This window comes from Trichechus manatus, unplaced genomic scaffold (assembly GCF_000243295.1).
Source record: "Trichechus manatus latirostris isolate Lorelei unplaced genomic scaffold, TriManLat1.0 scaffold00092, whole genome shotgun sequence".
Taxonomy (NCBI): domain Eukaryota; kingdom Metazoa; phylum Chordata; class Mammalia; order Sirenia; family Trichechidae; genus Trichechus; species Trichechus manatus.
The window spans coordinates 2,920,395-2,934,668 of NW_004444028.1; the positions used below are offsets into that span (position 1 = coordinate 2,920,395).

Genomic DNA, 14,274 nt, shown 5'->3' on the forward strand with positions numbered 1-14,274 from the left:
GGTGTCACCCAGGGACTCTTGTTTGTGCCATGAGTACCACCAACTGATGAATAGGGCATGGAGAATGGGACTGGAGTCTTAGAATCAAAAGTCCTGCCCTTGATTCTTGGGTTCTCTACTTACCAAATACAGAACATGGAGCAAGTCACTTCCCCCTAATGAAGGCTCAGTTTCCTCATTTGTAAAATGGAAACAATACTTACATAGCTAGGTTCCAGTGAGAATTAACAATTAATTTGTGAGATTCAATATAAGGATATGTGTTTCCTACACGCAGGTTGCCAGGTTTAGAACAGGTGCTTCCCCGGAAAGCCACCAAGTTGACAGAGGCAGTATAAAATCTACCCAACCCTCTTGGTGAAGTGGTTGGTAGTTGTCAACAATTTTCTTTTTCCCTGTTGAAAATTAAGCTGTATTCCCCAGGCAAGTCATTACATCTTTGTGTGCCAAATTGTTTTCATCTTTTAAATGACCCAGTAATCCCACTTTGGGCAATATACATAAGGGAATAATCCAAAAGGGGGAAAAAAAAGGCAATTTGTTCAGAGATGTTACTCATAGTGCTATTTCTAGCTCTTTATACATCCCTCTATTATACCACTTACCTCACTGTGCTGTAATTATCCGCTCCCCTTCCGTGCGCCTCCAAATTATCTTTGAATCAATCCCCAGCACCTATCACAATGCCTGGCATACAGTAAGAACTCAATAAATGTTTGTTGACTAAATGAATGGGTAATATGAAGAAAATTTTAAAGAAACTCAAATGAGCAAAAACGAAACATTGTTTTGAAGAGATGATGTTAAAGACTTTTTTTAAAAAAAAAAAACTGATGACTATACCCAGCAAACTGTTAGAAAAGGAGTGTGTAAAGAAGCCCCCAGGGTGAATTTTAGATGATTTAGTTTTAAGGTCTCTGTGTTCCTCTGGGGCTAGGCTGACATGGGCAGTAGGGCACAGTCAGCAATCTCAAATTTCCAGTCTGACTCAGCCACTACATTGCTGCGGGACTTTGACTAAATCACCCAACTTCTCTGAGACCAGTTTCTCTGCTGAAAAATAGAGTATTTGCAGCAAAGGCCAGCCCACCAAAATAAATTTTCAGGCAAACAAGGGCCTGAAAGTGTGAACTGAAACGTGAATGGAAGAAGAGAGTGGAGAGGTGCCCTTGGATGAAGGTGGGGCTCCCCCAGTGCGCCTCCAGACCCATCTCACATGGTGGTTGAAGGGACCTCACCAGGGAATTTAGAGGAGGCAGAAATCTCTGCAAGAACAGACAACACATCAAGAAAAAATAAATACGTTAAATATGGCCCATAAAGTCAACATCACTCTGAATGTTCCCTATCTTCGGTGGGAAAGAATGCTTTATAAAAATATCCAGGGAGACCAAAGGGAGCGGCCTGTTCTGTGGGGCTTATTTTGGGGCGTTCCAGCAGCTCTGGGCCAGGAAGTCAGAGGCAGGAAGCCACTGCCCTCCGTTCCCTGGCCAGAAGCTCAGGGTTAGAAACCAAAGAGGGGAGCACACACACTCCTTCGTCCTGGAGCCCCCGCTGCGTGTCTGTGCAGCCACCACAGCACATGCTTTCATCTCCCTTGGGATCGCCCAGATTCCTGCCCATTTAGCATCACACTTCTCCAAAAAAAATCTTGCTTGATGGCCTGTGGACAATCCCTCCAAAACATGAGCGGAATCCACTTGCTTCTCTCCAGCCCCACCCTGAGTGCCCTAATCAAATCTACCATCATCTTCCCACCTGGACGGCTGCAGGGGTCTCCTCCCACCTGACCTTCCTGCTTCTGCTCTTACCCACCTTGCGACCCACAACTCCCCCCAGACCTGCCAGGATATCACACTCCTGCCAGCCAAAATCCAGCACCTTAGTCCTGAGCAACATGCACTCTGAAACCAGACTGCCTGGGTTCAAATCCCAGCTCTACCCCTGACTGCGATTTTCAGCAAGTTACCTAACTTCTCAAGGTCTCAGGTTCTTACTCTTTTAGGCAGAAGTAAAAACAGTCCCTATTCACAGGCAGCTATAAAACCAAAAAGCCCATTGCTGTCGAGTTGACTCCCACTCATAGCGACCCTACAGGACAGGGAAGAACTGCCTCATAGAGTTTCCAAGGAGCGCCTGGTGGATTAGAACTGCCGACCTTTTGGTTAGCAGCCATAGCTCTTAACCACTATGCTACCAGGGTATCCAACAGGTAGCTATAGTGGTAACTAAATGATTTAGGTAAAGTGCTCAGCACCTAGTAAGCAATCAATTCATGTCAGTTCTCCTTATTAACAGTATTACTGTTCGTATTAGCCTTACCACTACTACCCTCTTAGGAGGAGCCCTGGTGGTGCAGTGGTTAAGTGCTTGGCTGCTAACTAAATGGTTAGTGGTTCGAACCTACCAGCCGCTCCGCAGGAGAAAGATGTAGCAGTCTGCTTCTGTAAAGATTTACAGCCTTCAGAACCCGATGGGGCAGTTCTACTCTGTGCTATAGGGTCACTATGAGTCAGAATCGACTCGACAGCAATGGGTTTGGTTTTTGGTTTAACCTCTTAGTACCTGATTCTACAACATCACAGCTGGAAAACTTCCCAAGTCTTCGTTCTTTAAGGGTGTCTCCTCCCATTCCTGATCAGGGCCGACAATTACCGCCCAGCACCGGTCTCCCAAAGAGGAGACAGGTTGAACACAGGTTCAAATTCTTGCCTTCCCATTGCTTCACAATAGCTTGAAGAGCTACTCCCACCCCCTCCTGCCCCTTCAGCGTTGAGAAGAACAAATGTAGGTCTCAGAGCAGTTTCTCTGCTCCATGACATCTGCCACCTAATGCCACGGTCAACCAAAGTGCCTCCCCAAAACACATCTCCACTGTCTTCCCTGCGTTGTAGAAAGGGGCCCTCAAGTTGACTGAAATTGAGCCAACTAAAAGGAGTAACACACAGTACGGCTGTGTTAACACCTGCGTTGACTGTAATAGGGCATGTGCTTGGTCTCTGGCAAATGCTGTAGTCCATCAGAGCAGGCTAAAGAAGCGTGTGTGTGTGCGTGTGTGTGTGTGTGTGTGTGTGTGTGTACGTGTGTGTGTATACGTGTGTGTGTGTGTGTGTACGTGTGTTTAAAGCTTGTTCAGAATCAGGGCTGACCTTCGAATGGGAATAACACTCCAGGATTCTTGCAGTTTCAACAACAGCAACAGAGGCTTCGATGGAAAGCCTGCTCGATTTCTTTCAAGGCTGATGCATCATTTTCATTACCACAGGTAAAACTGAAATAAAATACTCCACTACTCAGTTCCGCCTCTCGGACAAGCTCTCATCTTCTTTCGGGGAAGAAAGAGATACAGGCAGCAAAGCGAATCAGAAGGCAGCAGCTCAGAATCAAAGTGAACTAAAAGGTAAGCAGAAATCAAAGAGGGGAAGAAAGAAAAGAGCAACACTTTTAAAACCACAAATTCTGGCATCTGAGCCCGTGTGACTTGATGGAAAAGAGGTGTGAACTGGGAGAACGAGGTTCTAGTCCTCGATTTCTCACCAGCTAGGAAAGTGTGAGCAAATCGGGCATCTCTGAGCTCCAGATTCCTCTCTGCCCTGCCTGAAGAGGCAGCTTACAGCGAGTGGAAGGAGGAATGGGCTGAAAGTGAGGAGACCCAGGTTCTAACCCTAACTTCTTACATCTAATTAGCTCCATGTCTTCCGGGCAAGTGAGCTACGATGCCCTCTGGGCCACCACTTCCCATCATCATTCTATAAAATAAAACAACTGGACTGAATAATCTCTAAGACACCCTCCAACTAAGACAGTCCTTCAAATCTACACAACGCGTTTATCTATACAATCTATATTCCAAACTGGAGATGCTGCGCAAATATCATCCACCAACATTCTGCTTATTTGCAAGTCCAGCCATAATTCTGTCTTTCCAGCTAAAACCATTCCTCTCCAGGTGTCTGTCCACAAATGTCCCCTTTTGGCTTGTTGCTTTAGACCAAAACGATCAGACAGAGGGCAACAGTCCCAAATTATCTCTCCACCCAACTCGAGCCAGGATTCAGGTAGAGGGAAATATCTGCCTAATTTATTTACATACAAACAGAATTTTTCCTCAGGCAGAGTTTGTCTCTAAACCACACTGTGAGAAGCAGTCCTCTGGGAAAGCAGCTGTCCACACCCCACACTAAAGCGGTCAGCACTCCCAGAGAAATGTCCCATCATTGTGCAAGTGAGCCAGCCCACAGGGCTGAGGGCCCCAGGTCTGGGAGCAGAAATGCCATTCACTCTGGCAATAATGATGTACTCACGCAACCTCAGGCCCCCACGGGCAGCTGGCTCTCCGCTCTCCCTCACTCCCTCTCACACGCCCTCCGTCCCACTGCACAGGGCACTGCAAGGAGGTGGTCCCGAAGCCCAAGGCGAGCAGAACTGAGATATGCTCTCCTCAGCTTTGCAACCAAGGGGCAAAGGAAGGAGGGGGAGGGGCGGGGCAGGGGGGGGCGACTTTGTTTCTGGAAACAGGAATTCAAATCCTGCTTCTTCTAAACCCTGAGTCACCTCCTCTTCTTCCAATAGATCAGTGTGGTGGGTAAACATTCCCAAATATGGAGACGCAGCCTGGAGGATGTCAGAAAAATCACCCTTCTCTCCTCTGGCACTTGAATAACATGCCCCACTTAAGATAGAATTCCTTACTCGGTGTAAATTATTAACCCCAAAAGATGTGGAGTCTCAACTGTTCCATACAGTGTCCTATTCCAGGGGAAATGCTCCTTCATCCAAACAAGGAAAGTTTGAAAGGCCTTAAGTTCACCTCAGGAATGGGTCCATCTGGAATGCAACTATGTTTATGAAATGAATCTATTAATTTGAGGGAGGGGAGGTATTTGGGGGGATGCACCTGAGGAGGTCACCAAGGGTCTAGTCTGCAGTTCCTTGGGTGGTAGATGAGTCAAAAACAACCCCGACCCTTGAACCCCCGCCCCTGATTACAGGTGGGCTGCCTTGCACTGAGAATCCTTCTGGGAACTTAATTTTACATGAGTTCTTCTCAGGACAGACACCAGGCACAAAGACCCAGAGTCAACCCAGACTGTTAAGTGAACATTGGGGGTGGGAGTTGGGGGAAGACCCAATTTAATCCGTAACATTAATTCTGGCCCCCAGATCCCGGGATGTGTTCGACGACTATGTGGAATGGTGAAGCCAATCAGGGGTGAACCTGGTCTGGAATGACTACAGGGAAAGAAAGATAGAGAGACGAGATGCTGGGGAAAGTGGAGGTGTGAAGAAGCAGGGTCTGCTCAGAGAAGGAATTCCAACCACCACACCTTGGCTTCCCAGTGGTTCTATTTCTTAGCGCCATATTGTTCCACTGCTGGGTTGAAAGGCTTACTGTAGGTCAGAGGAGCCCTTTTTCAGAATCATGGCCCACTTCATGGCTTTTGAATCTGCACCATGATGTTGCCTGTTCCCACCTCCAGGGACTCTTCAAGCAGGAAACAGCACTGATCAGGGAGTGAGGGACCCAAGCCCTAAGATCAGTCACTAGTTCAGATTTTAGACAAGCCAGCTCTCCTATCTTAGCCCCCATTTTCTCATCTACAGATTTGATAGATATTCCAAAATTGTCCAGCTGTGTGCTCTAAAAGCAATTCGGAAGTTGGCCTATCCAAACAGCCATCGCAGTTATTTTAATGACTTGTTTTATAGTTTCGCAAGCACTCCACAAGTGCGTGAAAAATAGCAAACATTTCTTATTTATTGCACATTTAATAAAGGAACACAAATGTAAGTGACTTTTAAAACAGGTGAGGAAACAGGATCAGAAACCCAGTGGTATGTCCTCTGCCACATGACCAAAAAAAAAAACCTACTGCCTTCAGGTTGATTCCGACTCATAGCGACCCTGTGGGGCAGAGTAGAAATGCCCCATAGGGTTTCCAAGGCTGCAATCTTTATGCAACCAGACTGCCACATCTTACTCCTGTGGAACGGCTGGTAGGCTCCAACTGTCGACCTTTCGGTTAGCAGCAGAGCACAGGGCAGTCAGTGGCAAAGCCAGAACTAGAACTAGAGCAGAGTTCTTGCCACTACAGCTCTCCAAGGGGGTCTCAGAGATAGACCTGAAGGGAGCAGAGGACGGCCCACACTTGTAACTTAGAAGACTAGACCAGCCATCAGACTTTGTGGTCCTTTCAACACCCTATTTAAGCAGCGGAAAGAAGGATGGCCTGGGAGCTTTGAGAGTTAACGGCCAGGAGGTGAGCCCCAGGGACAGGTATGACAATCAGAACGGGAAAGTCTAAAATCTACCATCTATTTTACAAACAGCATTTGGAGATCAGTTTCCACATCCACAAAGAGGCCCTTCATTTCCTTAATATATGTGTGTGTGTCTTCCTCTTTAAGGCTGAGAACCACTCACTCTGGGGTCTCAGGTTGAGAATGGACCATAAAGACCACTAAGCCCAAAGCCTGCCCCATCATGAATCCCTCATGGTATCCCTGAGGTCCCCAGTGATGCAGAAATCACTAGTTCCTACAGCTGCAAATTCCATCTTTCCAACAGAAAGTTCTTCCTTATAGGGAACCAAAATCTGGCTCCCTGGCCTTCAACCCCGAGCTCCCCATTCTGCCTCTTAAGACCCTACAAAAAACCTACTTCTGCCTTAGTGGTCTGGAATTCCTGTAGGTGAGCACGTATATAGAAACAAAGGCATCCAAGATCTCATCCCCCAGTCACCCTGGCTGCTTTCCTGACCATGTCACACTGCTGACTCCCAAGCATTTGTTGCCAACTTGAAACCCATCCTTTCGGGTTTTCCCCAACAAGTGCCAGTGCTAAACAACCCACTCTGCATACGCACAGCTGCTGGCCTCTGGGCTTACAGGATGTGTCCTACTAAATCCCAGACACTGAGCGACTCCAGAAGACAGACCATCCAAGGCTAGGTCTTCATCAGCCTCAACCCCACTGCCCTTCTCACATTCTCAAACCTACTGGCAAAGCTCAGGGCTGGAGATCCCATTTCCAACTCTCCATTCCTGCCCTCTGCTCCTGCTGGACCTAAAACTGTCTCCAGGATACAATGCTGTTCCAAGGGACATCAGGAGAGAGAGCTCTGTGAGAAAAGTGGGCCTTGCCAACACAGTCTCAGAATAATACAGCAGCTTGAAGGCAGGGCAGGAAGGTCAGCTGGCTAATCACAGCGCTGGGAGTTTGTGATCCTGGACAATGACAGCACCATTCTGGACTTCAGTCTCTTTACAAAAAAATAAGGAAAACATTCTTTTTTTCCAGAGTTCTGATGAAACTACTTGGACTTAAGGCTCATGTAGTCAAAACTATGAGATGTCACATTAGCAATATTCTTTACCGGGTAGTAAGAACTTTCCCAGAGTTCCCAGAGTTTCCCAGGGAAAATGGTTAATGTGCTCAGCTGCTAATCAAAAGGTCAGTGGTTTGAGTCCACCCAGAGGTGCCTCAGAACAAAGGCCTGGGGATCTACTTCTGAAAAATCGGCCAGTGGAACCTCTATGGAGTACAGTTCTACTCTGACACACATGGGGTCGCCATGAGTTGGAATCAACTCAACAGCAACTGGTAAATGCTTTCCCAGATGATTTCATTCAATCCCTACAGACATCAACCCTGGAAGTAACACTGTACCCAACTTAGTGAGAACAAAATTGAGGCTCGGAGAGTTAAGGATATTCCCAAGGTCACACCAACAGTAAATTGTAAAAAGAACACTGGTTTAGCATTTAAGCTACTTGAGATCCCAGTTCCAATTCAGCTTGGAACTAACTGACCTCTCACCAACAGTCTGCTGTTGTTGTTGGGTGCCATCGACTGGATTTCAACTCATAACGACCCCATGTGGCAGAGCAACACTGCCCCATAGAGTTTTCCCGGCTATAATCTTTACAAGAGCGGAGTGCCAAGTCTTCTTCCCCCGGAGCCACTGGGTGGGTTTGATACGCCAGTCTTTTCAGTTAGCAGCCAAGTGCTTAACCACTGGGCCACCAGGGCTCCTTCATCAATGGCTTACTCTCTCTAAACTTTAGTTCCTATGCCTGAAAGTTAGAGATTAAAACAGCCACTCTGCCTAGCTCTCAGAGCGGCTGTGAGGATCAGATGAGATGAGGCAGGCGAAAGCCCTCTGGAAAACAGTGAGGCATGATAGAAGTGTAAGGGATTATTGTGTGATTACTTGTAAATGACTGTGCATTCCATTACAAATACAAAAAGCGGTGAGGTCATCCTCCAGACAAAGAAACATGAAGGCTCTAGGAATTAAAGCAAAATGATTTGCTGTTCCGCAGGGTTATGTCTATATGCTGCTCACGTCTACGGTTCAGAGCTCGGCAGCAACTGTCAGATTTTCAACCTCCAAGTCACATATGTCTACAGGACAGCTTAAGACAAAATCTCCCTTTTCAGCCAAAAGCAAATGCTGGGCCAAACGGAGGTAACAGAGATGGACGTTCAGAAGACCCCCTGAGATTCTCCGTTCCAGAAACGTGGCCTGTGATATTTTCCTTGGAGAAGTTGCTAGAAACACAGGCTCCAGGCTCTCTGAAATAAGTCCACGGGGAAATAAACCTACAGTAAGCAGCCTATTTACTAGAGAGCACTAAGGAGGCTCCCAAGCATGAACTGATCAAGGGCACAGGGTACTTCAAGTTGTAAATACCAAAAAGAGTAATCCCCAAGCCATTAAGCCTCCCCGACTGGGCTGACAGAGGCTCAGTGTGCAGTTCTGGATCCCAGACAGTGGGCAGCAGGCGGAGGGGGAGCAGATGAGGTCCGTTTACATACCAGAAGTCCTGCCACAGGTCACCTGGGAGCCAGAGGAAGCCACGCGGAGAAGCTCTGGGATTGCAGGCGCTGGTCCTCTGGTCTGGCTAGTTGTTGATGTCAGGATTCTCTTCAATTCCTACAAAGAGCCAGGTCATCCCTGTCATTTATGGAGGGGTTGGATCTTCCCCAGAAATGCATTCCCAAGGCTGATGAGCACACAGCTCAACAATGTTTTCTGGTTTTCATTTTTTTATTTGCTTCCTTGGGCATTAACATTTGAGAAAGGCACCAAATAAATCTGCTGCAGAGATGTTTGAGCACTAACTATGAGTATGTGCCTCGGTTCGCCGGGGATGCTACAGCAAAGGGCTAGGACATTAAACAAAACTTCAAAGAGCACAGAAGCCTAGTACAAGAAAGGAGCTGACTGTAACAAAGGCAGGATGTGCTAAGGTCTAGAGCTCAGTGGGATTCTTCACAAAGGGAGGGATGGACTTTTGGGCTCGGTATTAAGAGAGGGTGGGGAAGAGGAGAGGGTGCAAAGGGTATTCCAAACTAAGAGGTAGATGTGAACCCAGGCAATGAGGAGGTTTCATGCCCAGAGAAGAACAAGTTCTTGAGCCTTGCTGAGAGGGTGTGTAGGCCACTAGAGACAAGTGGTTGTTGTTAAGTACCGTTGAGTTAATTTCAACTCATAGCAACCCTATGTGACAGAGTAGAACTGCTCCATAGAGTTTTCTAGGTTGTAATATTTGCAAGAGCAGATTGCCAGGTCTTTCTCCCGGGCAATTCCAAGATGGGTGGAATTAAATGTAGGTAACATTAAAAGGGAGCCCTGGTGGCACAGTGGGTAAGAGCTCGGCTGCTAACCAAAAGGTCCACAGTTGGAATCCACCAGCCACTCCTTGGAAATCCTATGGAGCGGTTCTGCTCTGTCCTATAGGGTCACTATGAGTCGGAATCAACAACCCCGTGAGCTAGGCAGTCTCACTCCCACATTACAGATGAAGAAATGAAATTGTAAAGAAAAAGTAAAATGCACAAATACCAGAGATGGTAAGTGGAAGAGCCCAGGATTAACTCACAGGGCAAACTCACCCCCTTGCCATTCCAGACTATACTCCTCAATTTTAAGCTTCTGCTTTCCCACTGCCCAGACTTTCCTCCTCCCGTTCCTCCTCACATAACTGGTAAATCTAATAATCAGATGTAGCCAACATAACTATCTCCAGAAAAATGGACAAAATTCCTAATTTGCTTTTGGCTCCCCACCAGGCCCTTGGGCTCTGGAGCCTTGCCTGGGTTCTCAGCACAGTGCACCCATTAAACCAAAAAACCCGTGGCCGTCAAGTCGATTCCAACTCAGAGCGACACTATAGGACAGACTAGAACTGCCCCATAGAGTTTCCAAGGAGCACCCGGTGGATTCGAACTGCCAACCTCTTGGTTAGCAGCCATAGCACTTAACCACTATGCCACCAGGGTTTCCATGCACCCAGCAGACACTCAAAAATTAAATGTACTCAGTCTATGTCTTTGAAGGTTGGGGCATGGAGGTAGCACAATACTGGCTGTAATTTCAACTTTCTGCACAGAAATCGAACCAATCTCAGTGAAGGTCCAAAGGGGAGGCACAGCCAAGTTGAAGGATCAGGTCAAGGACCCTGTGGTTGGGGCAGCCTGAAGGTCCCGCAGCCACTAAGAGCTGCATGACCTGGAACCTGCAGGCAGGTGCTCAGAGACCTCGGAGGGAGCAGGGCAGGGACGAAGCAGTCAGGATATCTGCACATTTCCTTGGAAAAAGAAAAAAATTGTGTCCCACCAAGATGAGAACATGAGTTAAAGGAGGTGCTTCTAACAAAGCACCGCAGAGTGAAAGGCAGAGATGGATTACCCAATCAGCAAGGTACGCACATGCTTAGGGCATCAACAAAACAGGGGCACCAGTTGTCCAAAGCAAAGACTCGTAGATGCCAAGCAGACAGGACACAAGAAAAAGCAAGCACCACAATGGAAGGGAACTGGCAGGGCACTATATGAAACTGATACCAGCTCCAGTGCGTGAGAATGTGCTGGCTGGAAATAAAGTTCACGCAGGTCACGAGGGTGCCCACGCTCAAGGTTGTTTAAGCTGTGAGGTCCCTACCACTTCAACACCTTCACTGACATCTGTCTTCTATGGTCCTTTCCCATGTAACTGAAACTCCTTATCTCAGCAGTCTTTTGGGGGTATACTATTTCTTTCTAATAAACAAGAGAAAAGGTGGGCTGACAAGTCTAACTCTTGCTACATTCACCCATGTGCAACTGGATCCAACATGAAGAGTTACTGGGCAAGGATAGATTCTATTAATAGATAATAAGTCTCTGATTCATTTTGAGAGAACTGTCTTGTACATCCACATCTGCTGATCCAGCAACTCCCCCCAGGAAGGCCAGCAATGCTCTTTGCCATGATACCAACGTATGCTCTTGCACACGTCCTGGTAAACAACCAATGGGAACTCCAGTCCCAGATGACGCACAAAACCAAGGGAACTCGAATAAGTCAACTACTGCAATGAATTTAATCAAGTTATTTTTTAACTGTATAGCATTTACCTACAGTTATATCCTAAGTTTTCTAAACAATATTTATACCTTTAACTTTAAAATATGTTTTGCATACACACAGACTCAATCTAGCATACATTTAATGTAATACTGACATGGGTAATAATATAATACTAACATAGCAAGTGTCCAAAAAATATTGGAAATATTAATATTTATCTAACACAAAAAGTTTTAATTTATGTATCAAGTGAGTTTTGCTTTTTATTGTCTGTTTGGTGGGACAAAGTGCTTGATATTACTCTGTATATGCCAGTAAATGAGCTATTAGGCACATTAAGAGGATGCAAAATTCACTATCATGTAAAATATATTTCTATTTCTGCAACAATGAATGTGTTTCTAAGTTTGTCTTCCAAGAAAGCAACAAAGAGCATATCTCAGAACATTACATTTATATTTTATCAGAATATTTATGTACCTCTATGTAAGGAAATTGAACAACTCCTTGAGGAAATAAATGAATATTCAGATAATAAAAATTATATAAATGTATTTTATTTTCCATTTCCCTTCAGACTGACTTCTTTTAAGAAACTGACTGATATTGTTATGACCTGAAAAACAAACTCGCTCGTCAAGAAGTGGTGCTGTTGTTACATCAATTACATACATAATACGGGAGTTGAACAATTCCACGAAGAAATAAAACACACATTTTGTAAATTTTGTATACGATAACAATCATATTTTCCTTTTCATTTTGGACCAACTGGGTATAACCTCACATTCAGTTCTCACTCAATGACCACATAAGAACTCGCCAGCGGCGCTATAATCACATGACTCATGACGTATCGGGTCCCGTCCTGCGCAAAGTGAACCAAAACGCATCTTCATATTTGTATTTGTATCATACTCTTTGCGATCACTCTCGCCCCGGTCCGGTATCAGCAGTAGTCCAATGACGCAGCATCAGGGGACGGAACGTGAGTTTGCAAGTTTTTAAGTATTATTTCAAGATGAAAAACACCCATGGAGAGCTGCGAAGGGCCTGTCAACAAACGTCGTACGACAAAGGAATGAAATTATTTCCTACTGCCTTGTAAATACAATTTCTTTTGACTATCTCAGACCTAAAGAACAAAATTGCATGTTCCAAATCAATTCTTTTTACTTACTAATTTTCAAATATAAAATTTTGTGTTAACATCCAAATTCGAATGTAAATTTTATTTTATAAATTTTACTTGTTTTATAAATTTTATTTTCAATTATTCAAATTTATTTGTTATGGTAGAATAAAATTTAAAAAATGATATAATTTTATACCCATGTAAAATGAAACATCAACAACTAAGTGGAGGGCAAAATAGAAAGTTCAGAGAAGATAAAAAGAAAAGGATTAGTGAATCTCTAAAGACAATTCCAAAATTAACTTGCTATTTAAAACATAATGAATCAGAGGAGACTTCTGTTAAATGCTCAAGTTTAATGTGTGTAAATCATTATACTAGTACTGCTAGTGCTGAAATTACTAATAGCAATATGAATATAACAGAATTTGTTCCAAATTCTGCACCCATTCGTTTCTGTAGTAAAAAAAATTAATAATGGTGTAGAAAATGAAACTATTTTAGAATCTGAAATTGTCGCATCTGCAGACCCCATAAATAACAGAAATACAGATGCTGCTTTATGGAATAATTTTTCTTCTAATAATGTAAATTACTGGATCAAAAGAGGGCCAAGCGATTGTCAACATCACAATGGACCATTTGAAAATTCATGTTGAAAATTTCTGGATGGTAAACAAACAAGGTTATGAATCCAGATTATATCTCTAGGGTGCAAAGATAATGGAGAAAATTATAAGAGGGATTGGTTATTGTATTCTCCATCAGATGACTCTGTATATTGTTTTGTTCAAAAACTATTCAGTCTTAAATCATTTAATTCTTGATTTAGATGGATTTAGCAATTGATGCAACCTAAATATGACTGATAAACATGAAAACAGTTCAATTCCCAGAAATTACATATTTTCATATTTAAACCAAAGACATGGTTTTGGATTAACTCATTAACTGGAAACACAAATTAATGAAGAACGTCAGTATTGGAAAGCCATTTTGCAATGCATTGTTGCTGTCATTATAACAATGAAAGTGGACTATCTTTTCAAGGAAGAAATGAAGTGTTTGGATCCCCATAAAATGGAAATTTTTAGTGTTTAACTTGTTGATCAGTATGATCCATTTTTAGCAGGTTACATCTCAAAATATGGTAACACAGGAAAGGGCAACCCATCATATATGTATAAACCAACGTGTGAAGAATTAATAAACTTAATAAGTGATAAAGTTCAATCAACTATTTTCAGTGAAGTAAGTATAGTTTGATATTTCAGTTTGTCTGTAGATTCCACTCCTGAAATTTCTCATACAGATCAGCTAAGTATTGTTTTAAGATATGTATCTCCAACAGATGGAAAATCTGTCAAGTGGTTTATCATATTTACTAGCTTAAAAAGTCATACCGGTGAAGAAATTAAAATCAAGTACTTCATTATTTATGTGAAGTTTGCAAAATTGGTTTTTCTAAGTACAGAGGCCAGCCCTGTGACAATGCTGCCAATATGTCAGAGCGGTAGAAAGGCATGTAACAGAAAATCTGAGAACATAATGAATATGTCATGTACTGCATGTTCACTTAAACTTGTAGGACATAGTACAGTAGATTGTTGTCTGGAAGCTGTTGACTTTTTTTCTGCTGTTCAGTTACTCTGCACATTTTTTGCCGATGTGTACTCACTGATGGGCAATTCTTAAAACACATTAAGGCAATGACTGAGTATTAAAATGTCTTTCTAATACTCATTGGGAAATGCATGCTGTTGCAACAAGTGCAGTCCTGGA

General features: G+C 44.0%; 1 protein-coding gene across 6 annotated transcripts in view; it reads right to left on the reverse strand.

Annotated features, from left to right (window-relative positions):
• Window positions 1-14,274, reverse strand: part of LPP (LIM domain containing preferred translocation partner in lipoma) — a 756,943-nt gene that overhangs the window by 683,854 nt on the left and 58,815 nt on the right. Inside the window, exons 1-4 of one of the 6 annotated variants that reach the window (XM_023736775.1) lie at window positions 12,199-13,376; window positions 8,822-8,939; window positions 3,150-3,271; window positions 606-687 (exon numbers count right to left, since the gene is read on the reverse strand). The exons of 1 other annotated variant lie outside the window; for it this stretch is intronic. The gene's annotated coding sequence lies outside the window, so the exon portion shown is untranslated. Of the gene's footprint in view, window positions 1-605; window positions 688-3,149; window positions 3,272-4,304; window positions 4,396-8,821; window positions 8,940-12,198; window positions 13,377-14,274 lie in introns of those variants that run through there. 4 more of the 6 variants (XM_023736779.1, XM_023736777.1, XM_023736778.1 and 1 more) reach the window with 4 other exon arrangements.